Genomic DNA, 25,315 nt, shown 5'->3' with positions numbered 1-25,315 from the left:
GTCCATGTTCCAGCATTGGTAATCCCGAAAAGTGACCTGAATATTGACAGATTCCCAAAAGCAGATGCTCACCTGAGAAAGAAGAGATCTGTGGAACTAATAACTCGGATGAAGAGAGAGAATTATTTCTCTGCTATATCAGAAGAAGCTTTTCATGCAATTCCATATGAACACAGGCTGTTCAGCCTCACCTCATCAGTGTTCGCAACAATTTTCATGCCAAGATTCCATGTTGGAGCAAATACTAAATGATTACAGATAACCAGATGGGAGTTACTACAGACCACCAACACGACCATATAAGGATTCAATGCAATCAAGAAAGAGCTAAGAGCCATCCAACTGATGACTCTACAGAACAGATATGTCCTTGACATGATCACAGCCAGGATGAGGAAAATGGAACCTTAACAGAAACCATAGGTATGCTGATGAAGCTGCAGAACCAGATGATCGATGAAACTGACGAAGTTGATGATGACCGCTGGTTTGGATTACTATTCTCTTGGATGCCACAATGGATGGCAGACATATTCAGGTTTCTAGGAGCCATAATAGTGATGATATTACTAGGTGTTATCAAGATAATGATAATCTCGCAATGCAAAAAAGCTGCGATGAAAGCCATAGGGATGAAGATCATGATTGAAGTCAAGCCAGAATGGAAGCCCAAAGACCTAACTGATGAAGAAATAAGAGACTTTGTGAAGGTCAGCAGGCACATGCCAGAAGGTACAAAGTTTCTCTATCCCAGGAAGCACAGGAACTATGTGGGAAGATGGGTTTACTGTAGCCCAAATGGACAATGTCAGCTAATGGCATGGAATAAAGACGAACATGTAAGGGCACCAGGAAGCCTGAAAGGAGTAATAAAAATATGGACTCCAAAGAGACACTTTTTCAAATCAGCATGTATAGATCCAGAAGATGAAGAAGGAATGAACCCAGGTGAAGATAATTAAAGAAGAATCAAGTTAACTGCATCCAAAGGAGGATGAAAAGTGGTCAATTAATCGCCCAGAGGGGGGAGTGTAGAGGAGGTCCCAAATAAAGCCTGCACTCCCATCGCCCATTTTGAAGTACCAGGAACATTCACACCAATATATGTCACATATGATGAACAAATAAATCAGCAGAGAGCCGCAGTAGGACTCTTCCCAGTACCCATCAGAAGAGCAACACCTAGTGAAGTACCAATAACAAGACAACCATGGACAGTAATGTATCCATTGAGAAAACCCTACCAACAAATGAGCCGAAATAAAGATTTCCTAATTACCGTCCTGGAAGAAACCAAAAAGGTCTTAATGGAAGATGAATGGTGATGATGAAGAGCCCGGACGAACTCACAGATAGAACAAATGACAAGCCAAGAATGACACAAGGAGACGAAACGCCATGAGAAAAGAGATTGTGAACTTATAGTGATAGGAAGCTATCAAAATGTGAAAGAGTTAAGCTGTAAGCAGGATGAAGATATTCAACCAGCTCACACCTGTGCACATGCTTGAAACCGCAAGAGAGCTAAGAAAACAGTACGGCTTGCTATGATAAGTAGAAGAATAGCGCAGCAAGCGCCATTGTATATAATCTAGCTCAAAACGAAGCACAGTATTATAAGTGCAATTCCACTTTACGCGAAAAGCAGAATCAACTCAGGTTACTAGAGGCCAAGCAAGACAAGATTCATATTCTAGCAAAATGAGAAGAGACAGCTGAATTGAAACTCAGCAGATGTGACTCATGCCAAGAGAGCCAAGGTCATACCAATAGATGGAACGAACAGTAGCTACATCTAATTGAAATCTAATAACAGAATATCCTGTCTCTGAAAGATCAAGATAAGGAAGCGTAGGCAGGTGGCAAGCCGAATAAGAATTAAATGCACAAATCGAGAGAAACTAGGCAAATTCAAGGTGTCTGCATCACGTGACCATCCGAGCGAGGAGAAGCACAAGTTCACACCTATGCGTGGCATCCTCCCAGAAGAAGATATCAGAACTTTCCCAGACAGAAGATGCAGTTTCAAGGCCAACCACAGTAACATGATTGACACATTGTTGTTGAAGTGATGATTGATTGTAACCTTAATTGGAGAAAGGCCGGGTAGCTGAAAGGGGCACCCTGCACCTGGCTGACCATTCTACGTGCTGCTAAGTAACGTGGAAATTTATGCATGGGGTTGGTGCCAACCCAATCATAATGGATCAAATAATCTAGGGTCCTATAGTCAGTAGAGCCAATGGCACATCGTACTTTTGGTAACATCTACAATAGTCATTTTGAAGGAAGGGTTTAGACGCCCAACTGACAGAGTTTTACGCAATCCCTCACTCCGTTACCATATACAGATGTAGCACCTATATTAAAGTTACCTTTTCAAACCAATAGAAATGCTTATTAACTTTTGAGTGTTATATGTCACTTATGACAAATTTTCAGTATAAATGATGTGTTTTTTATGAAGTTCATTGGAGTTGAAGCGAGAAGGACGATCACATCACTGCTGATATCCATAACTCTCCGTTTTTTGTACTTGTCATTAAACGGACTCCCTTTGCCAAACCATTGAGTTGTCCTTATTGATTGGTGTTGGAATAATAAATCTGCACCCCCATCCATCTCAAGGTGCAGCTATCTCATCTTAGAGTACTCTCGGAGCAAACCTCGCCTATTTGGGCCGGTCGAGGGTCTCCTGAGTACAACTGGTTAAATAAGTTGGAATATTTTTGTTGAGTTCTTTTTAAACATATTTTATTTTGTTACACTTAAGAATAATAACAACATGACATGGAAGAATACACCAACACAGAAGGATGATATTATTACATGTGGAGCATTCATTTTTAGTACTTATCTACTTATACATTTTAAAATAAACAAATGTAACATTATACAAATGGTTTGAATATTATGTATTAGTAAACAATTACAATACTTCATTGCAGGTAAAGTACCGGATTCTGGTAAATCTATTTCAGTTGTTTGAAACAGAATATAATAAGTATAAGAAGTAGTAAAGAAATTGGACTAGATAGAAGTAGAAACATGTTTAATAGTAAGTGTTATGAAAATAGTTGATGTTCACCTTTAAATTTACAATTCTCCTTACTGTAATAACATTACACTTTGACTACATACCCACTGTTGTGCATCATATATCCACAATGATGACATGACAGATGACAACACTGATTACATCACTTGTGACATCACTAATTACATCATGCATGACATCACCAATGAGATCTATAGTCACATCAAATGTGACATTACTGGTTAAATAAGTTGCATGGAGATGCAATATTTGGAATATTGGAATATTTTGAGTGTGTGGAGTAATTTTTAAACATATTTTATAACAAAATGACATGGAACAATATACTGATACAGAAGTATGATATGATTACACGCGGAGCATTCCCTTTGAGTACTTATCAACATATAAAGTTTAAAATAAAAATATGTAATGTTATACAAATGGTTTGAATATTATGTATTAGTAAACAATTACAATACTTTATTGCAGGTAAAGTACACGATTCTGGTAAATCTATTTCAGTTGTTTCAAACAGAATATAAGTACAAGAAGTAGTAAAACACAATGAGACTAGATAGAAGTAGAAACATGTTTAAGGGTAAGTGTATGCAAATAGTCAATGTTGTCATTTAAATTTACAATTCACCTTACTGTAATAACATTACATGTACACAATCTTTTCTGAATGACATGTTTTATAAAAAATAATCCGATACAAAAGAAAGTATGTACCTATGTGGATTGTGATAATATATAATCTATATATCACTTATACTGCATAATTATATATATTTTTTTAAACCTTTATTTTTCCTTTGACGGTTACATTACATCTTGAGCACGGTACATTACATATCATATTTAGAATAACAAATTACCAACATCTCAACTCTCTCAGACCATTAGTATATTACAGATGTTTGTTTGTTTGTTTGTTTGTTTTATCATTTATAACGCGCACCAGACCCAAGGGTATCAGGACGCAGAAAAAGAGGCAAGAATATTCTCATCTTGGTTACAGTGCTGTACACATATATACACTAAGGCAGTCAATAGGTATATACAACAGAGATAAAGTCAATGGGGCTGGGTGAAGAGGTACCCCCTCTCAGCTTCACCTTGTGTGTCCTTGAGGTATCTGCGCAATGGTGCCCATATGTCCTTTGGCCTGCAAACAGCTATCACCCCTCTAACATACCTTTCTTCGCATTCTTGAACTGAGATCAAGTCTTTGAGCCATGATTTTATGGTCAGTCCTGTTTTGCTTTCTAGCGCATTAGAATGTTCCATTTGGCAACCGCACCTGCCACTGAAAAGAGCCTTCGCACTTTAATTGGGACTTTTCCAATGTCTCCTAGAAGGTACTTCTGAGGAGTGGCCGGGATTGGTATTTCCAGTACATCACTAAGTGTTTTGGACACCTCCTCCCAAAATTGCCTGATCGGGAGGCATGACCAGTACATAAGCAGCGTGTCTGCTTGTGGGGAGTCGCATTTTGGGCAGAGAACTTGCTCAGCAAGAATTAATTTACTAATCCTATTAGGTGTGATGTGTAGGTGGTTCAATATCCTGAATTGTATTAGCCTGAAGTTGGCACAGATAGATATGTCCTTGTTGAAGTTGCAGTATTTAGCCCATTTGGTATCGTCTATGGTAACGTTCAGGTCTTATTCCCATTTTCACCTCACGTTGTTTCTGGATGGTGTGTGCGTTTGTACCGCTTTATATAACGGGGAGATGCTTCCTTTGAATCCCATTTCTGACATGATACAGACCAGAAACAGATATGGGATTGGGGCTGCTGGGAGCGATGGCCACTTACTCTTACATGCGGTCCTAAGGCGGTGGTATTGCATTGTTGTGATAAGGCCACCACCCACCCTCACCCGGACCTCCCCTAATTGGACAAACCATCCCTCCGGGAATAGGTCTCCCATGCACAGTTCATTGTGTGGGTCCCAACTTTTCTGCAGTGTGTTGTCAAATGTGGGTATCATATCTTGGAAGTGCCAGAGCGGGGTATGCGGCCAGTATGGCTCCTCGCAGCTGACTCTGCGAAAGAGGGCCATCCAGGCTCAAGTCGTGCAAGCCACGGGGTCCAACTCCCTCTCGTTTCTCCTTGCCTTTGCAAAGATCATGGACTGTAATGATGCCGGCGAGGCTGCAAAGTTCTCGGCTATGTGCATATGGTTCTGAGCTGTGTGACCAGTACTTTGCAAAGTGTGCCTGTGCAGCCAGATAGTATAGATGGAAGTCCGGTGTGGGTAGGCCGCCGGTCTCAAACAGTTCACATAGCTTAGGCCAGCTGAGTCTCACTATGCCCACAACCCACACAAAGTTGTATGCAAGTTTTTGTAGTCTATCGAAGAACTGGTGTCCCGGCCATAGCGGGATGTTACCGAATTAATATATTAACCTGAGCACCACGACCATTTCGGAAGGGCCACTCTGCGGTTCATGGATATAGGTAGCTTGTCCCACACACTCAGTTTAGTTTCCAGTGAAGCTATGGAGGGTTCATAGTTACATGAACAATAGGTCGTACCTACTAATTTTTCGATACGAGGGGAAGGTGGTGTAAGAGGTACATATACAGAGCAAACACATGAACCACCGACTACCTCCTTTTCCTGTTTTACTAGGGCTTATTAATAGTCAAACATCCACATTATCCTATTGGAGTGAATCACTCTATTTCACTGCAGTAGACCAAGATATTTAAACACATTTTAATCAAAGAAACACGACATGTTATTTACATTTCAACACAAAACAATGTACACAACTCGAGAACAAATTCATTCATATTGGGTTAGGTCATATTTGGAAAAAACATGTACACCCATAGAGTATCAATATTCTTAAACCAGATTTGTACGGAAGTTCTATTCGAATGTATGAGCTTCCTATATCAGAGCGGTGTCTTACAATGGTATGCCAAGTGGTGTCTTAACCTTCTAGATGGAAAACATGGAAAAGCTGGGGTAACCCAGCTTTTCCATGTTTTCCATCTAGAATGTCAAGGAAATTAACGATCAACAAGCACTTGCCAGATACGGTGCAGAGTATTTCAAGGAATAGAAGAATCACAAACCATATCAAACACATTGGTGGAGCACTATGTCCACACTCACTAACTGTGGGGGTATTCAACTTCAAGCATGAATAGAGTTTTTCCTTGACATACCATTGTAAGACACCGCTCTGATATAGGAAACTCATACATTCCGTACAAATCTGGCTTAAGAATATTGATACTCTATGGGTGTATATGTTTTTTCGAAATGGGAACTTACCCAATATGAATGAATTTGTTCTCGAGTTGTGTACATTGGTTTGTGTTGAAATGTAAATAACATGTGGTGTTTTGTTGATTAAAATGTGTTTAAATTTCTTAATCTACTGGAGTGAAATAGAGTGATTCACTCCAATAGGATAATGTGGAGATTTGACTATTAATAATTCCTAGTAAAACAGGAGCAGGAGGTAGTCGGGGATTCATAGTTATTGTTGTATAGAGTCTGCTTGTCTGTGACTAGGATAACACCATGGTAGTGGGCTGTATTCAGGGACCACCTGAGCTGTGCTGTGGATGCTGATCCTTTTGTTCCTGGTGTTAGTGGGATGACTTCCGTATTGGTTCTATTAATTTTGTATCCAGAGAATTTGGCGAATTTGTCTATCTCGTGCATTATCGGGGGTGGGGGGTTAACCTCAGGGTTGTGCAGGTATAGCATAGTATTGTTGGCATAAAGGGATATGAATTGGAAGGACCCCTGATGCGAATGCCTTGCCATGAATGTTTATGCCTCAGATTTTAAGCCATACCCTCAATAGTGAGTGCAAAAATCAGGGGGGATAGTGGGCATCCCTGTCTCGTCCCTCTGTGCAGTGAGAATGCAGGTCAGTATTCATTACGTGATCTGTGTTTGCGTATAAGCCAGTGTAGAATTTTGTAAAGGCTTCATTTACCTCTTGGGCCCCCGTGCGTAGTATGTCATCGGAACCCTTAATGCCCGTGATAGGTCTCACCCGTGTTCACTTTTAATCAGGTTGGCCAGGTCCTTTTTTGCCTTCTTCCCTTCCCCATATCTCCTGGCTCGGACCGGTCGTGTGGTGTGCAACACTTCTTGGTCTGCTAAGGTCCTAAATCTTTCTAGTTGTGCTTGTAACAGCTCAAGCGTGTTTAATCCAGGTGAACGGGAGTGCTCCAATTCTAGGGATTTCAGCCTGTTTTCTATGTGATCCAGCTCTCTCCTAATTTCGCACCCATGCCCACCGACAAAGACATTAGAGGTCCTCTAAGCCAGACATTAAAGGTTTCCCACACCGAGGTCATCGATTTTACTGATCCTGTATTGTAATTGAAAAATTCTGTTATGTCTCCCTCTAGTGGTTCAACTAAAGAGTCGTCTTTCAACAGTGCCAGTGGCATACGCCTGTGCCGAGTGTTCTGGTCGGCGTCTATTGTGGCGATTTCTAGTAGGACTGGGGAGTGATCTGACATTGTGCGCAGCAGTATTACGCACTCTCTCAACTTCGGGATTAACTCTGGGGAGCACAGGCAGTAATCTATGTGCGAACTAGAGTTATGTATGTGTGAGTGGAATGTGAATTCCTCCTGAAAGGGGTGTGCCTCCCTCCAAACATCTATTAGGGGAGTGTGGACATGATTTGGAGAATGGTTAGTGCCGCTTTGGACTGGGTTCTTTGCCCCCGAGAGGTCCTGTCCATCAATGAGTCTAAGATTGTATTCAGGTCCCCGCCCCACAATATCTTGGCATCCCCCAGCGGAGAGACCTGAGACATTATCCTTAGGTAAAAGTCTGGAGTGTCTATATTGGGACCATAGGAATTGATCAAAACCAGTTCCGTATTCTTAATTTCCCCCCATACTATTGCATATCTGCCTTCTGCATCAATCTGGGATTTGGTGAGTTGGAAGCCAACCCGCTGATGGATAATGGTAAGCACTCCCCTGGCTTGTGATGAGTAATCAGTGCCTATGCGTGTCAGTCCCCACTCCCGTGCAAACTACTCCTTTATTTTCTTTGTAGCATGTGTCTCTTGCAGTAGTAAGATGTCAATGCATTGTCTTTTGGTGTATGCCAGGGGTTTCCTAGCTTTGATGGGATTCGCTAGTCCTCTGATATTACACGTTAATAGTCTAATTCCCTGAGTTGCTTTGAGCTGTGCCTTATCCTCCAGCAGACATCACGTTGGGCTGTGTATGTACCTGTACAAATGTCACTCTGCTCATGTTACCGTTAATTATTCCAGTTAAACATCTGTCTCCCCACCCTCTCACTTTTAATTTTGTTTGGCAACCGGCCTTCCAACTCCCGTTCCCGCTGCCCTCACCATCACCCCAACAAGACGGTGTATACCCATAACTAATGCAAAATGCTTTAACTACAGGTGCCACTGAATGGCCAGAACTGTACGCAACGTATGCTAGGCCGCTCTCAGGGAGCCACTGTACTTATTACTTGTGGTTTGGTTGATCTTTCATCTGTGGTAGCTTCATTGACTTGTGGTTTACAGTCATGTGTTCGGTTGGGGTGTGGAACGCCCCCGGTCCGGTGTCATTGGTATGTTGCTTTCTATGTATGCCATGGCCTCCTTGGGAGTCTCGAAAAAATGTGACTTTCCAGCATTCTGCAGACAGAGCCTAGCAGGGAACAGCATGGCGTATGGGATTGACCTTGCTCAGAGTGCCTTCTTGGCGTGGTCAAAGGTGCGTCTGGCTGCTTGTACTCCATTAGAGAAGTCCGGGTATATGTGGATGCGGGCAGAGTCTCTCCCGGGACAGGAGGAGGATCTCGCATCTGTCGCGATTGTTGAGCAGACGGGCTATGACCGTGCGTGATGGGGCACCAGGCTTAGGAGAGGGCGCCGGGGATCTGTGTGCACGTTTGGCTAGGAACTGTTGGGAGAATTGCATGCCCGATACCATTGTGCGGATTGCCTCTTCCAGAAACACCTCCATCGTGGTGTTTAGAGATTTCTCCGGTAGTCCCACCACCCGTATATTATTATGGCGTGATCTGAATTTCAGATCCTCGCACTTGGATTGGACTGCCTTAAGGCTTTTCTTAATGACTTTGATATCTTTGCCATGAGCCACCGAGGAGTCCTCCAGTGTGCTCGCTCTTGTCTCTGGCTCCTCTGTGGATGACCACTTGGAGGTCCGCTCTAATGGAGGAAATGTTTCTCACAATATCATCCAGTCTGCTGTTGACTGCCGCGAAACCAGCTTGCAGTGCTACCATATATGGATCTGCGTTGCCTCCTGCTCGTGGCTGGTCAGGTGGCGAGGGTGAGTTAGAGGGGGCGGTCTTGACCTCTCCTGCATTTGCACTTGTGAAGGCATCCATGGGACCTTTATTCTGGCGCTTGGCCCCTCTGGGCATGCCGTCTCTCTGCGGGGCTAGCTGGGTGTTTGGATGAGCTATGTCCCACTCCGTAGTGCACCCTTACACTGTATCACCATTCTGTGCGGTCTGTTCTCAGTGGGCGGCTCAGCCTGCGTAAGCTGCACTCTTGAATGTCAGATGGATGCCACAGCGTGCTTGTCTCCCTGTCTTGTGGTGTTGTGGGATATGCCTCTTTATTGTGCCTCCAGCGGCCCAGTTTTGGTTGGCCTGTGGGCTTCTAGGGGGTGAAAGGAAGCGCCCCCAAATTCAGCACGATCCTCCCCGCAATGAGAGACAATAAAGGACTCTCCCGTAGTGGGAATAAGGCCAAGACAGAGTGCGGGTGAGCGTAAGTGGGAGTTTATCCAAAAATAAGGCATGCAAAGAACTCTGCAACCTACGAGAGCGCTCTGCCTGACAATCGCAAAGACAGGCGTATTTCTAATACAAGAAACGTCATCAGCACCTACACACTATAGGGGGCACAAGTTACTTGGGATTGGGTGGCGTCGACTAACTATAGGTGTTGCTGCAGCGTGGTTGGTCTTGGCGTGAAGACGTCACTGGTCAGCCTCGTGGGTTGGGTTGGGCCTGGCAGGCCAGCTTGAGGTCATCCGAGCGGTGTTGGTATGGTGGGGCAGCCTGTGACAATGACGAATACCTTCCCTGTCTCGTTTGCCCTAGGCCATGCACACTGCAGTTATTCAAAAAAACGACATTTACTTCATCAATAAATTGCTCGGTAGTTTATCTTATAAAATAAACGCAACACTTGAGGAATGCACCTCGTGAGAGGTCTAGTGGTTGGAGTGAGATTTACCTGTGTCCTATTGACCGGTATTTTAGGTCACGGGACTGGGCTCTGGGGCCTGGGCCGAATGATACATTTCTGTCTGCCGCGTTAGAAGTTATTACTAAACTGGGTCTCTGTGTCTTGTCCCAATGATGGGGGTCGTCCTTGCACAGGGTCATGCCTAGAGGGGTTTGTGGGATTTATAAGAGGGTGCTGGTAGATCTGTGGATTCAAACGTGGGTTTATTACCGTGCTGTAAATAACACAGGTGGCGGGCTGTGGCCTTGGTTGCGGCGCCGGGGCCTTGGACTCTTTGAAGTAACTCCAGCTAGGTTGGGGGAGGTGAGGGAGCGCGGCACAAGTCTTAGCTTCTTTATCTGGTAGGCTTGGTAGGGTGGGAGGGAGAATGGCCTTGCATATATCCACAAAGGTTTTTTCCTCATGCGTTGCTGACTATTGAATGCAGGGTTTTTATAACGTTCTGCTTAACTTTGATGTTATTTTAGACACTCATATATATTTCAATTTCGTTACACATTTCTTTAATACAGTCGGTTCCAGTACCTTTTCATTACCTAACATTATATTCACTACATTGTGTGCGTATTTGTATGTACATAAAACGTTATACAAGGCATTACTAGGTTATGGCCTACAGAGATTGATGCTCGCCGCTTTGGGTGATTAAGAAAGCATATATGAGTTCAGGTTTCTACATACTATTGAAAAAACACTTATACAGTTAGAGGTTACACGTTTGGTCAACATCTTTCTCTGTGGTTATAGCAGCACTAGTCCAGACCTGGAGTGATATCATATAACGTTACAATTTTGTGGTTTATTCACAGTTTACAGGACTTGTTTAAACAGAGGTAGTTCGTTAATAATAATACTTGAATTATTTTCTACTTTCTTCAGATTAGTGATGCGTCAGCTCTTTCCCCGTCACCCCGGCCTTGCGGACCGGGTCATGCGAGGAGCAATATTACATTGTGAATGGGAGAAGGTTACAGTGTTGGCATCTCGGGTTTAGCTCATATCTGACTTTCTCATGGGAACGCGCTCGCAGCGGATCCACCAGGGCTGCTGTGGCGGCAGAGATGCATGAAAGGCCCTCCAAAGGTGGGGGCCTCGTTACAGTGTGCTGAACTCACGCCATGCTTGCTGGACAAGATGGCTTCTAGGCCTAACTGAATTTTGGTAAATGCAAGGAAAGGATATGTGTGGGCAATGTCGTCGGCGGGTGAACCCTCCTCCACCTGGGCCCGGGTGGCATGAGGGGACGCCCACCGAGTCATGGTCCTCACCTGGGGAGAAGACTGTAGGTGAGGAGGGCCTCGCGGCCAGTCCTCCCCTACATTTCCCCCCTTTCGTTACTAAAGTAACAAATTCTTTAGCTCTTCCAACCTTCTACATTCTTGTTCCTCTATCACTGCGTTATCCCATGCAGGGGTTCCTTTTCTAGGCATCCATGCTCTGCACACCCCCCTTAAGCTCTCACCTCTTCTAGCATACTCGTCTGGTGTACAGGTTAAATATATACAGTCTCCAGTTTCTTCCAAATCTACCCAGACCTCCTCATACCATTCCAGTTCCACGTCTCGTGGTTCTTTGATAGTGGTGTGCCATAGTTTATCTACTATAAACTTATCACGATACATAGGCACTAACTGGTACCTGGGAGTGTTATCTGTACCTGTCTGTACATGTACTTCTTGTGTTGCCTTAATTGTACCACCAGAGTTGCCCACTGTCACCATCATCATTGCACCGTTAGGGACTGCGTTAGCACAACATCGGAGGCCCACCTGGCACAGGCAGAACACCACAAGGAGGATCACCACGATTGGTATCAGGAACTTCATTGTCATTCCAAGCCATGAGGGAACCCAGGAGAAGATATTGTCGAACCATGAGCTATCTTCAGCTCCACCTTCCATTTTCATCTTCTCGCCTAGGTTATGTACTGCTTCAATAACGTGGGACAGGGACCCATTTTCTGCGTCTTCGGAAGGTACGAACGTGCAGCACGCACTTCCTATTTTTCGGCAAACACCTCCATCGATCGCTGTTAACAGGTCTAGAACATACCTGTTCTGCATGGTCATTAGTCGCAGAGCTCGTAGTTCCACCTTTATTATGTTGAACCCTTCTTCAGTGTCATTGGCCAACTGGATCAGTTCCCACCGTGTGATCTGGAGCCATTTTGCATTTGCTCTTGCTTGGACACTTGAGACTAGCGAGGCAAAGAATGTTTCCACGGAGCTGAACAGGCGATACCTGTCTGGGATCTGTGCCAATAAATCAGATGATGCTTGTGATATGTAGTTCGATGCTCGCTTGTTTCGTGAGAGCTCTTCTCCTTTCCCTCCGGAGGACAGGACATAGAGGTGCGCTTGTGTAGTGGGAGAAGTCACCTCCTGGTTCAAGTTTTCTTGCACCCTTTGATTTCTGTCGATGTGGCTTTCTGGAATCACCATTAGGGTTGAATGCAAAGTGGCCATTGAGCAGCTGCCACTCCATGCTTGAGGAAGGTGCAAGTAAGCCTTATTTCCGCATACCCAGTATGTATCCATTAGTGCTGCTGTTCCTTTTTTCATGTCTGGGATGGTGAGAGTTTTGTTACAGTTCTTATTCGTCCCCATTGCCATTTTTCCTTCTCCCTTGAAACATAGTTCGTTTTGTATTTCACTTTGTAGCTTGAAGGGTTTCTCCATCGCTGTTACCCATGTTAGTTTAGGGATGTGTTCTTTCCATATTGGCAAGCACGTTTTTTCCATCCACCGCAGCTTGTCTGGTTGGACACCTCTCAGTGCTTCCGCTTTGCACAGTACTTCCTCGTCTTTCCATTTGTTTTCGAAAAACAGTGTCCCTTGTATTGCAAAGAAAGGTTCTTTAAGACAGACCACTCCAGACGCTTGTGAATAGCATGTTTTGTTGTTCTGTAGCATTCGGAAAGAGACATCGTGTGCTTGAAAGGTGTTCTTTATTCTACACAGCGTGAGATGAAGGAGACATTGGGCATCCACAATGGGCAATTCTCTTGGCAACAACACTTTAGGGGTGCCTGATGCATGGGGGATGAGCGAGCAGACATAACAGCTCTCATTGGTTGTCTGCTTGGCTGTTGTGCTCATATCTGCATACCATTTATTTGCTTGGTGAGGGTGTCGTGGGTCTTCCATTTTGTCTAACCCTAGCCCATAATACTCATCATACCCCCTTCCACTAGTCTCTCTTCTCCGCCTACTTTTCTCCCTTCTTCTGTATCTTTTAGTTACAATAGGTGAAGGAACAGGCCCCCCTTTCTCCTTCCCATCCCCCTTTTCCAATTCTTCGTATAGGGACTTGCGTTCTGTCATCATAATTATTTTTCCATCTTCTTTAATAAACAAGAGATCGCTGTTTGGGATCGGGGCGGGAAGGGTTGTGTGATTGTTATATGTTTCAAGCAGGGACATTGTATCATTATTTACATCTTTGTTTCTTGATTGTGACAGGGCAGCAGTGGGTGGTGTAGTATAGTATCCCCATACAAAGTGGGATCCATCCCAAACCAAAAAATCGCCTTCTTTAACACCCACAGTTGTAATTGCTTTTGCTCCAGGGGCAAGGGTGGTGTTATTCCCCCCTCCCCCCTCGTTCATCTCGGTAGAGATGAACGCTATGACCCAGTGTAACACCATACAAAACATTGAGATGAAGAACACAATAACACACATTGATAAACCACATTCAAATGAATATGTCAATCTATTTACTAACATTTCTCTAAATCTAACATATCTATTAGTTGCAGGCTGCCCATTGGATGCCATGGTAAATCCTGTTTGAAACACAAAAGTGCATTAAGTACAAGCATGTAAACCTTTTTTAGCGTTATGACGTTGCTTCGACAAAACATGGGAATAGGGGAGGGAGAGGGTGTGTGGGCAGACAAGGTAACTTTACAACCATCATTATCCAGTCATTATTTTATATATGAAAAATGAAAGTCGAGAGACAAAAACTTCTTCAAAAAGAAACAAGAAAAAACCCCACAAAACCTTCAGAAAGTTGTAATCCAGAAATTACATATATACATATACATATATATTCCAGTACGCTTGTCGTGCGCCAGCCGCGTTCACTGTTTATCACTCCATACACGCACAATTCCCATCATTCATTCTGCACAACTTCATTGTCCGCTGTTGTCTGTGCCTCGTCCTGCACCTCACTTTCCGCGGCGCTGTAAGCTTTACGTACGTCTGTCAAATGCACCCAATATCGTAGGCCCTTCACCTTTACTGCCGTGGGCGTGCAAAACACTACCTCATAGGGGCCATGGAAACGTGGTGCATTCCACCTCCGCACAAAACTTCTGACATATATAAGGTCACCAGGCATTAGTTGTAGTGGTTTTTCAGGCAGCCTCTCTAATTCAGTTGTGTTCCCCTCCTCTCTTGTAGAGGGGGGTGCTAGTTGCTTTGCAATTACGCGCGCTGCCCGTGTCAGTTTTTTCAGGTATTCTGTGAACTCTTCCCCTAATATCGCTGCGCTTCTGTGTGCATCAGAACGCTCACGGAGAGGCGAATGCGCTGTGTGCATTCTTCTTCCCGTGACGATCTCATGCGGGGACAAATGGTGGTCCTTACTTGGCTGGTTTCGCAGTTCAAACAAGGCCAAAGGCAGGCAGTACATCCAGGTCTTTTTAAGGGAAAAACACAGTTTTGACAATCTGCTTTTTAACAGCCCGTTTATTTTTTCCACGACGCCATTACTTTGAGGATGATAAATCGAGCATAATTTGTGCTTTATTCCCAATAGCGTGGTCACTTCTTTGAATAGTTCATTAACAAAATGCGTCCCGTTGTCTGAGCGAATAACGTCGCAAATTCCCCAGCGCGGAAACACTTCCCGCACTAGGAACTTCGCGGCGCCCTTCGCGTCAGGGCGTGCACATGGGCCTGCCTCCACCCACCTCGAGAATGGACATACAACCACAATCATGTATCGAGCCCCGTTACACCTTTCTCCCATGTCTACATAATCAATGTGGAGCTCTCTGAATGGGCCACTTGGTTTTGGTATCGTTCCTCTTAGTGTGCGCAATGTCATACCTGAGTTGTAAATTTGACATGTCGTGCATTCTAGCGCCAGCCTCGTGACGTGTTCCTGGAGGCAAGGTGCAAACCACTCTTCTTGTATCTCTGCCATTATGTGTTTCTTTGCGTTGTGAGCGGGAAAGTGTAGTTGTTGAAATGCTATTTCTAACAGTGTAACTGGCATTACCGCTTTTCCTGAACTTTCTTGTCGCCACAATAAATCAGTCGGCGATTTGCTGCATCCCCTCTTAGTCCACAGCAATTTTTCTTCTGCACTAGCTCCCTCTTGCAGCTCTATTATCTCCTGTGTGGGCATCATGTTGTATCCTGTGGGGACCTCTTGGCTTGCTGTGTGGTGCAACATGTACTCTCCTATTTCACCTTTCTGTAAATATGAAGCTGCTTTGGCAGCGGCGTCTGCTGCCGCGTTCCCCAAAGATATAAAATCTGTATTTGTGGTGTGGGCTTGGCATTTTACGATGGCCACTGCCGTGGGGTCTTGCAGGGCCTCAATCAGTTCTTTCAATAATTCTGCATGCTGAACCGGTGTTCCATCTGCTCGTCGGAACCCTCTCCGCCCCCACCGTGCCAACCCGCCGTGGACTGTTGTTGTCATGTATGCTGAGTCTGTATATATGGTCACTGCGCACCCCTTGGCCGCATGCAATGCTTCAATTAGCGCTATTAGTTCTGCTGCTTGCGCTGAATAGTGTGATGGGAGGCGGTGTTGCACTAGTGTCTCGTATTCATCTTCCTCTAATCGTACCACTGCCATACCCACATGCTTTTCTCCTGTCTCCATGTCTATTGATGCTGACCCGTCCACAAAATACACCTCTCCCTCGTTCAGGGCATTTTCAAAAATCACTTGATCCTGACCTTCGTCACCTGTGTACGTGGCGCAGTTGTGGTTCTGCATGTCCTCTACAGTGCATGCCTCTGTGATGAATGTGGCTGGGTTCACTGTTTTACATCTTACTATGTGGATGTTTGCGCTGGACAGTATTATTTCATATGCTGTGGCGCGTTGTGTTGTCAATGTGCTCTTTGATCGCTCTAATATTGCAAAGAGTGAGTGTTCCACAAACAGTGTCACAGGACAGCCCATCACTATCGTGGCACTTTTCTCAATCGCGAACGCGGCTGCAGCTAGAGATTGCTCGCACGCGAAATGACCTTGCATTACTGCGTCTAGGGTGCCACTATAGTAAGCCAGTGGTTTGTGCCCTAACGATGTCTTTTGTGTCAATACTGCTGTCATCAGTGTTCCTTTGCAGTGTGAAAATAAGAAGAATTCGCGCCCATAGTCTGGATTTGCCAGTACTGGAGCGCTTGATATCAGCTCTTTTAATGAGTCAAATGCTGTGTTCATCTCTTCTGTCCATTCTATGTGTTTGTTTTCCTGCTGTGCCTCTTTTAGTGCCTGTAACAAGGGCCTCGTGTATGCTGCATAATCCAATATCCATGCTCGGCAATAGTTGCACATACCCAGAAATTTCTGCATCTCTTTTACTGTTTTGGGCTCCCCAACTGCTCTAATCGCCTGTGCCCTGTCTGGTATGATCCGCTTGCCATCCTTTGATATCAACTGACCCAGGTATAGGACCTCTGTCAAACAGTATTGTAACTTCCCCTTGTCCACCTTGTACCCTTTATTGGCCAATAATGTCAGGAGTGTTATTGAATCTTTTCTACACTCCTCCTCAGTTTGTGCACAAACCAATAAATCATCAACGTACTGAATCACTGTGCTTTCCACAGACAAATTCCCCAGATCTTCATGTAGTACCCTGTTGAATATGCTTGGGCTCTCGCAATATCCTTGTGGTAGTCTGCAGTGTTCGAACCTCCTTCCTCCCAATGTAAATGCTGTTAAGTACCTGCTCTCTTCTGCTAAGGGAATCGAGAAAAATGCATTTTTCAAGTCAATAACTGTGAAGTGTGATGCCGTTTTCGGAATGTTGCACAGTATTGTCGCCGGGTTCGGGACTAAAGGGAACTCCTTTATAATCACATCGTTGAGTGGGCGTAAATCTTGTATCATCCTCCATGATCCTCCCTTCGCCTTTTTTATTGGGTAAATGCATGTGTTGCATGGGGAGTTTGAGGGCACTATTATACCCTGTGCTAGCAGGACATCTATTGTCTCTCTGATCCCTTCTTCTGCTTCTCGTGACAGTGGATATTGTTTCACCCGGGGTAGTATTGCTCCCTGTTTTAATTTTATCACCACAGGCTGAACCTCATGCAGTAACCCTACATCGTGGGGGCCATTTGTCCATAGGTTAGTGGGTACTGAACTCATGTCCTCATCAAAAAATGTGTGTGGTGCTCCTACTACCGCCATTAATTCAACTTTAGTTTTTCTGGCTGTAATTACAATATCGCAGGGCATTGCTAGTTCCATCACTATTTCGCCATCTCCCTCAGTGTCAGAAAATAGCTCCTCGTCCAAGAGCTCTCTCAGTGGGTTATTTGCATTTGTACACAGTACTGTCCGCCACTCACATCCTTCCATGTCAACGCCAATCACACATATTCTGTTTGCTGATACATGTACTGCGTGCAAATCCAACGATAGTACTGACCCAAGAGCAGTGTCGGGGTTTGCTATGGGGCGAAAAAGGAATTCGGCTGGAATCCTCCACTCCATCCTTTTTAGTTCTGGTACTATGAGAGCCAATGTTCTCATGCCCTCAACAAACATCTCCTCGTTTCTTGGTACCCCTCTGATCTCTTGCATGATTGTGTGGCCATGTATTACTGCTAGTATGCGGAGGGGGCATATGCCTGGCGTCGAACATACGATGCCGCTCCCTGTGAAAGATATTGTCATATTTAATTTGCTTAGGAGATCTCTCCCCAATAAATTGATGGGAGAGTTTTCATAGTACAGTAAGGGTGCTTTCACTGTTTTACCCCCTACTGTCACATCCAATACCTCTGTGTAAGGAACTTCAATTACAGCCCCAGAGAACCCCTGCGTCTCTAACGTTCTATTAGATAACGGGAACCGGCCCTCTCTAATGCATGATTTCTCCGCTCCCGAATCCACCATGAATATGAATTGCTTGTCTCCTATCTGCGCTCCTATCAATGGTTCCTCTGATGCATTGTGGGTCGTAGATAGTACTGGACACGCAAGTGCTCTCTGTGGGCTGTCCTATGCGGGGTTTCTCATTGCCCCCCCCTGATCGAAAATGTTCCCCGAAACTACTGACACTCCACTGTAAGGTGCGGGGGCAGGCGCCCCATTAGCTACTGTGGCGAAAGTGTTACCAGGCGTGTAGTGCACATTGTCATTATTCTGTGGGTGGTTTTGTGTTCTGTACTGATGTCCGTGTAGTTGTGCGTTACTCCTTTGTCCTACGTTGTCTGGTTGCTGGTATTGTCCCATGGGGAGGCCGTAGGGGCTTCCTGGGTGGGGGTGTCCGTACTGTTCTGTCTCTGGGAAACCGTTGTTTTGTCTGCTCCTGCATTCTCTTGAGTAGTGCCCCCATCTCCCACAATTCCAGCAGCTCCCCTGTGGACCTCTGGGACCCTGCCACCCATTTCCTCCCATTCCCCCATACCCTTGTCCTCCTCTTCGACCCCTGTACCCACCTCTTCCCCCTCTTGGGGCCCACTCTTGCCACGTTGGACCTCCGTTCTGCTCCTGCTCTGTCCACTGTCGTTGTCCTTGTCCTGCCCAATTCGCTGCTATTCTTCCTTGTATTGCTATTTGCCCCTCCTCTCCTTCTTCTCCCTCCCTCATGAGTGGGAGCCCCGCTACCGCTGCTGCGACCTTCACCAATTTTGATTGCACCAACTTTGCCTCGTCTGCCAACCTTTTCTGTGCTACTTCCCTCTCTCTTTCTTTGATCCGTTTACAATGGTGTACTATTATGCTTTGGATCTCTGGCCAGCCTTTTGCCTCAACGCCTGCTATTTTATCGAGTGCCTTTTGCACTTCCTTTGGGAGCCCTCTCTTAATGATGAAATAAAATAGAGATGTGGATTGGTGCCAGGGCGTGCCCGTTTCCGCTCTCCACATCTCCTGCACCCGGAGAATGTAATCCATAGCGTCCTCCCCGTCATTCATGGTACATTGCATTACTGACTGCAAATCAGGGGTATCTGGGAATGTCTCCCGCAGTGCGTCCCACACCCTTGCTCGTACAGTATTAAAAGAAGCCCCATCGTGACGATCACACTCTAACGTCACGGCCGGGAACCCAGCCTTAGCCCATACTCTGTCTGCTTGATCTCCTACTGCGGATACTAGTAGGCTTTTCACATCTCCTATTGCCAACGGTATGCCGGCGGTATGTTTCTCAAATGCATATATCCACTTGCTCGCCCCTCCTGACAGCTGGGGTAATAATTTCATTAAATTAGCCTTATCCATCTGAGCCCACGGTATATAGTTTGGTCTCCCACCCCCTCTGTGAAGTAATGGAAGTTGTAACTTCCCTTTCGCCGTCGCACCCTCCTTTTCCTTAGTCGCTGCTGACTCCACTGACGCCATCTTCCCCACCCTATTTCTTAGTCGTCCCATCCATTCATCTTCTATAGTCCCTAGTGAACATGCACCATCTACCTCCTCGCTTTCCCCTCCTACTGCCATGCTCAACCTATCACTCTCGTCCACCCCTCCTCTGACATCACATAACAGGTCCTCTCGGATCCCTCTTTCTCGTGACACATCACCAATGCTCCCTTCTTCTGCTCCCACCTCTATTATTCTTGTCGGTTCTTCCTCAATTCTGAACAGTATCTCCCCCTTTTTCCATCCCTCCTCAATTTGTCTATTTTCGCTCGACGCTCTAGACGTGCGTCCTGATTGTGTAGGGGCGCATGCTGTGCGCTCACATATGTCTTTTATTCTCGAGAGTTCATCCCTTGCCACTGTAAGCCTCGATTCTAAGTCACTTGTTAGCTTCTCTATATCCACCCTCTGTGCGCTACCCTGGGCGCGCTCTCTGGTGCTTTCGTATGGCGGGGGTGCGGTTGGTCTTTGGGGTGTACTACTTGAGGGGGGTGGCACATAAGTGGGGTCGCTATATCCTGCTGCGGGGGCAGGTTTATGTAATATTGGGTACAACGTAATCACCTCCGCAGGTTGTTCTGCACTTAGCTGTTCCTTTTCCTCTCGTGGGATCATTAGTGGATTATCTGTGGTGGACGGTAAATCAATATTTGGTGCCGGAGCTTTGGGTGGGGGTACTTCCTCAAACAATCTCCAGAGATCTAATATCTCCTTCCTATTCTGCCATTGTTTTCCCTTATACTTAAGGCGAATACACGTTCGTACCATATCAAGAACGCTTTTATCAAAAGACCCTCCCTCGGGCCAAATCTGGGGCAACCCCTCCCCTTTCAATTCTGTTAACCATTGATCATGATATTTAGTTATTCGTTCAGCATATCCCGGTAAGCTCTTACAAATGTGCGACAAGGGAGTTTCCGCCCCCATTCTCTAAATCACTAACACTATCGTGTTCACCTCCTTTACTTTTAATTAGGTGCGGGTATGCGTATGTATACCTTTATGGCACAGACAAGAGCGGACTTCTCAAAAAATTATCACCCACTTTTATTCACTGTGTAAATCCTTGCTCATTCACCATTGCTCATCTCTTTCCCATTCCCAGGCACTCTCATGTAATCTCACTTGCAACTGATCAAGTACTAATTATGGCCAACACTCTCTGGCACCACCTCGCGGTCACCCGTTCGTCTCCAACACTCACACGGTGCGCGCACCCTTCACAATGCTTTCCACTCACACCTTGTCTTTTTACCTCCCTTTCCTCCCTAGCCAGCTGTCCCTGTTTTCCTGCTAAGGTTACTGTGTTCACGTCTGTACGTGCCACTACTTAGTCCCCACTCCTCAAGATGTGCTCACAATTTTATAGTTCTTCCCCAAGTATATCTATTTTACACCCTTTTTTGCTTTCACCCCCTACCGTGTGGAAATGGGAAAAAAAAAAAAAAAAAGAAATAGAGAGAGTAGCAATCACTAAAAAATATTCCCGGTGTCTCCTTTTGCTAGACACCAATAACTTATTTCTTACTTCTTCATATATTCCCAGTACTAGTTTAGATAGCACTATGCGGCGCCGCCTTCCACCCCCTTTCGGAGCTAGGTTTCCGTCACTTCTACCACTTCACTTATTTCGTACTCCTAATGGCCATATGCAAAGAAAAATAAAGAAAGTTTCAAGACCCGTCTTTAGTAGACCCGTGTTATTCTTCTCCTCTACCTGTCCCCGTTCTTTTATTCATAAATTCCCTTCCTGTCCCCTTCATGATCGCTCGCACTCGGTACTCACGTGCCCGTCTTGAACCGATAGTCTCCGAAACTGGGTCCGTCCAGGCGGTGTCACCGGTAACTCAACGGTCAGCCCCTGGCTCCGGCGAGCGGCACTCAAAGGGGATTTTTTTCCAATCGGGATCCCGTACCCTTTCTCATTGAGTGCGCACTTCTTATCGTGCCGGTCGCCGTTGGCGGGCGGCCTCCCGGAGCCAGCTCACCGTGCGTATCCCTTCTCGACCGGAGATTCTCGTGCCACAAGGGGGTCGTTAAAAGGGAGTTAGAAAAAATAGTTTGGAGAAATCACGCTATCGGGGTCACCACTGAAAGGAAGCGCCCCCAAATTCAGCACGATCCTCCCCGCAATGAGAGACAATAAAGGACTCTCCCGTAGTGGGAATAAGGCCAAGACAGAGTGCGGGTGAGCGTAAGTGGGAGTTTATCCAAAAATAAGGCATGCAAAGAACTCTGCAACCTACGAGAGCGCTCTGCCTGACAATCGCAAAGACAGGCGTATTTCTAATACAAGAAACGTCATCAGCACCTACACACTATAGGGGGCACAAGTTACTTGGGATTGGGTGGCGTCGACTAACTATAGGTGTTGCTGCAGCGTGGTTGGTCTTGGCGTGAAGACGTCACTGGTCAGCCTCGTGGGTTGGGTTGGGCCTGGCAGGCCAGCTTGAGGTCATCCGAGCGGTGTTGGTATGGTGGGGCAGCCTGTGACAATGACGAATACCTTCCCTGTCTCGTTTGCCCTAGGCCATGCACACTGCAGTTATTCAAAAAAACGACATTTACTTCATCAATAAATTGCTCGGTAGTTTATCTTATAAAATAAACGCAACACTTGAGGAATGCACCTCGTGAGAGGTCTAGTGGTTGGAGTGAGATTTACCTGTGTCCTATTGACCGGTATTTTAGGTCACGGGACTGGGCTCTGGGGCCTGGGCCGAATGATACATTTCTGTCTGCCGCGTTAGAAGTTATTACTAAACTGGGTCTCTGTGTCTTGTCCCAATGATGGGGGTCGTCCTTGCACAGGGTCATGCCTAGAGGGGTTTGTGGGATTTATAAGAGGGTGCTGGTAGATCTGTGGATTCAAACGTGGGTTTATTACCGTGCTGTAAATAACACAGGTGGCGGGCTGTGGCCTTGGTTGCGGCGCCGGGGCCTTGGACTCTTTGAAGTAACTCCAGCTAGGTTGGGGGAGGTGAGGGAGCGCGGCACAAGTCTTAGCTTCTTTATCTGGTAGGCTTGGTAGGGTGGGAGGGAGAATGGCCTTGCATATATCCACAAAGGTTTTTTCCTCATGCGTTGCTGACTATTGAATGCAGGGTTTTTATAACGTTCTGCTTAACTTTGATGTTATTTTAGACACTCATATATATTTCAATTTCGTTACACATTTCTTTAATACAGTCGGTTCCAGTACCTTTTCATTACCTAACATTATATTCACTACATTGTGTGCGTATTTGTATGTACATAAAACGTTATACAAGGCATTACTAGGTTATGGCCTACAGAGATTGATGCTCGCCGCTTTGGGTGATTAAGAAAGCATATATGAGTTCAGGTTTCTACATACTATTGAAAAAACACTTATACAGTTAGAGGTTACACGTTTGGTCAACATCTTTCTCTGTGGTTATAGCAGCACTAGTCCAGACCTGGAGTGATATCATATAACGTTACAATTTTGTGGTTTATTCACAGTTTACAGGACTTGTTTAAACAGAGGTAGTTCGTTAATAATAATACTTGAATTATTTTCTACTTTCTTCAGATTAGTGATGCGTCAGCTCTTTCCCCGTCACCCCGGCCTTGCGGACCGGGTCATGCGAGGAGCAATATTACATTGTGAATGGGAGAAGGTTACAGTGTTGGCATCTCGGGTTTAGCTCATATCTGACTTTCTCATGGGAACGCGCTCGCAGCGGATCCACCAGGGCTGCTGTGGCGGCAGAGATGCATGAAAGGCCCTCCAAAGGTGGGGGCCTCGTTACAGTGTGCTGAACTCACGCCATGCTTGCTGGACAAGATGGCTTCTAGGCCTAACTGAATTTTGGTAAATGCAAGGAAAGGATATGTGTGGGCAATGTCGTCGGCGGGTGAACCCTCCTCCACCTGGGCCCGGGTGGCATGAGGGGACGCCCACCGAGTCATGGTCCTCACCTGGGGAGAAGACTGTAGGTGAGGAGGGCCTCGCGGCCAGTCCTCCCCTACAGGGGGACGTGGTAGTTACCACTGGTTATTCTCAGATTGCCCAACAATGTTCTCCAGTACTATCCTGGGCACCCTGCTGGTAACAGAGGGGGCAGAAGTACCACTCTTTCTGTGGCCTTGCTCAGGTATCAGTTTTCAGTGTTCATTGGATGGGGGTCCCATCCAACTTCCCCCCCGATGGGCAGCACAGCCCGTGCGTCCCGGAGGAAGTATGTGCTGCTAGCACTTACTTTGTTTTGAGCCTCGTTGTCAGAGTGCATGCGCTGCTGATGGGATGGCAGGTCCGGCAGCCGTTGCTCTCCTGGACGACTTTTCCACTCCCTACGAGGCAACTGTTATCAGCTAGCTTGGGTCGCGTGATGGTGCCAACCCCTGTGGATGTGCTCGGTAAGTCAGGCCTTGTGCACCCCACGGGGGCTCGGCTGCCGCAGTCTCGCCTCCCCGCTCCACGGCCAGCAGCTCTTCTACTCCTTCAAGCATTTCCCTGCTGACCCGCTCTGGACAGGGTAATGTTGGTTCCTTTGCACGGGACATGGAGCCGCATCAAAGGATCTAAGTCCTCAGCACCGCGCGGCAGGACCTGCTTTGCAGTACCCCACACGGTAGCCGTGGTGAGGTGCTCAGACAGTCTCCGGTAATCCCAGCACACTCCTGTTGGACACTCCCACAGCGACGCTGCTCACCATCCGGATATTCTGCTGCTGCTATTGCGTTGGTGGCTCCAATCCTATTAAGCTATGAGGCACTGCCTCAGGGGACATTGGGCTCACCCAGTCGGGCTGCGCTGGACTGGATTGGTGCAATGCTTCCCTGCTGTGTATTTGTCCAGAATTCCAGCTATCAGCAGTTTATGTGTTCCGACGCCCGAATCTGGCTGTTGCAGCTTCCAGAGTTGCCCCAAACCGCAGGATTCGTCAGGTAGGATTTTAGTGTTAGTGGAGCTCCTCAACTAGGCAGCCATTTTCCACAGCACACAACAGCACCCACTCCTAATTATATTCATAAATGAATATTAGAAAATACATACTTAATTGTGGACATAGCAATGGTTATACTAATATATTTAGTCATTTCTTTTGAAAACAATTATGAATTTCTATTCCCATATAACAGATTACATTCCAAAGTACATAAATGCTTACATAGTACTCTTCTTTGTAATAATGTCTGTATATACTTACTATTGTATACCGCACATTACATTTAAAGAAATAAGGGCAAATACATAGTACTGTGCAAGTATCAAATATGTACACATATGTTATGTTAAAAACATAGTTGTCAGATTTCAAAATGTAATTAATCAAACCAGTCGCATCACATAATAGCAGAATAACAGCAGCAGTTTGGCTTATACAACAATGTATAGTCACCTTTGCATAGTCCCTTATGATTGGTTGGCACTGTTTTGTAACCTAGGACATTCAACTCGTTAGCAGCACGTAAGCAAAATGA

Source organism: Ambystoma mexicanum, chromosome 2q (genome assembly GCF_040938575.1).
Source record: "Ambystoma mexicanum isolate Mex_15411 chromosome 2q, UKY_AmexF1_1, whole genome shotgun sequence".
NCBI lineage: Eukaryota > Metazoa > Chordata > Amphibia > Caudata > Ambystomatidae > Ambystoma > Ambystoma mexicanum.
This window is presented reverse-complemented; position numbering follows the sequence as displayed.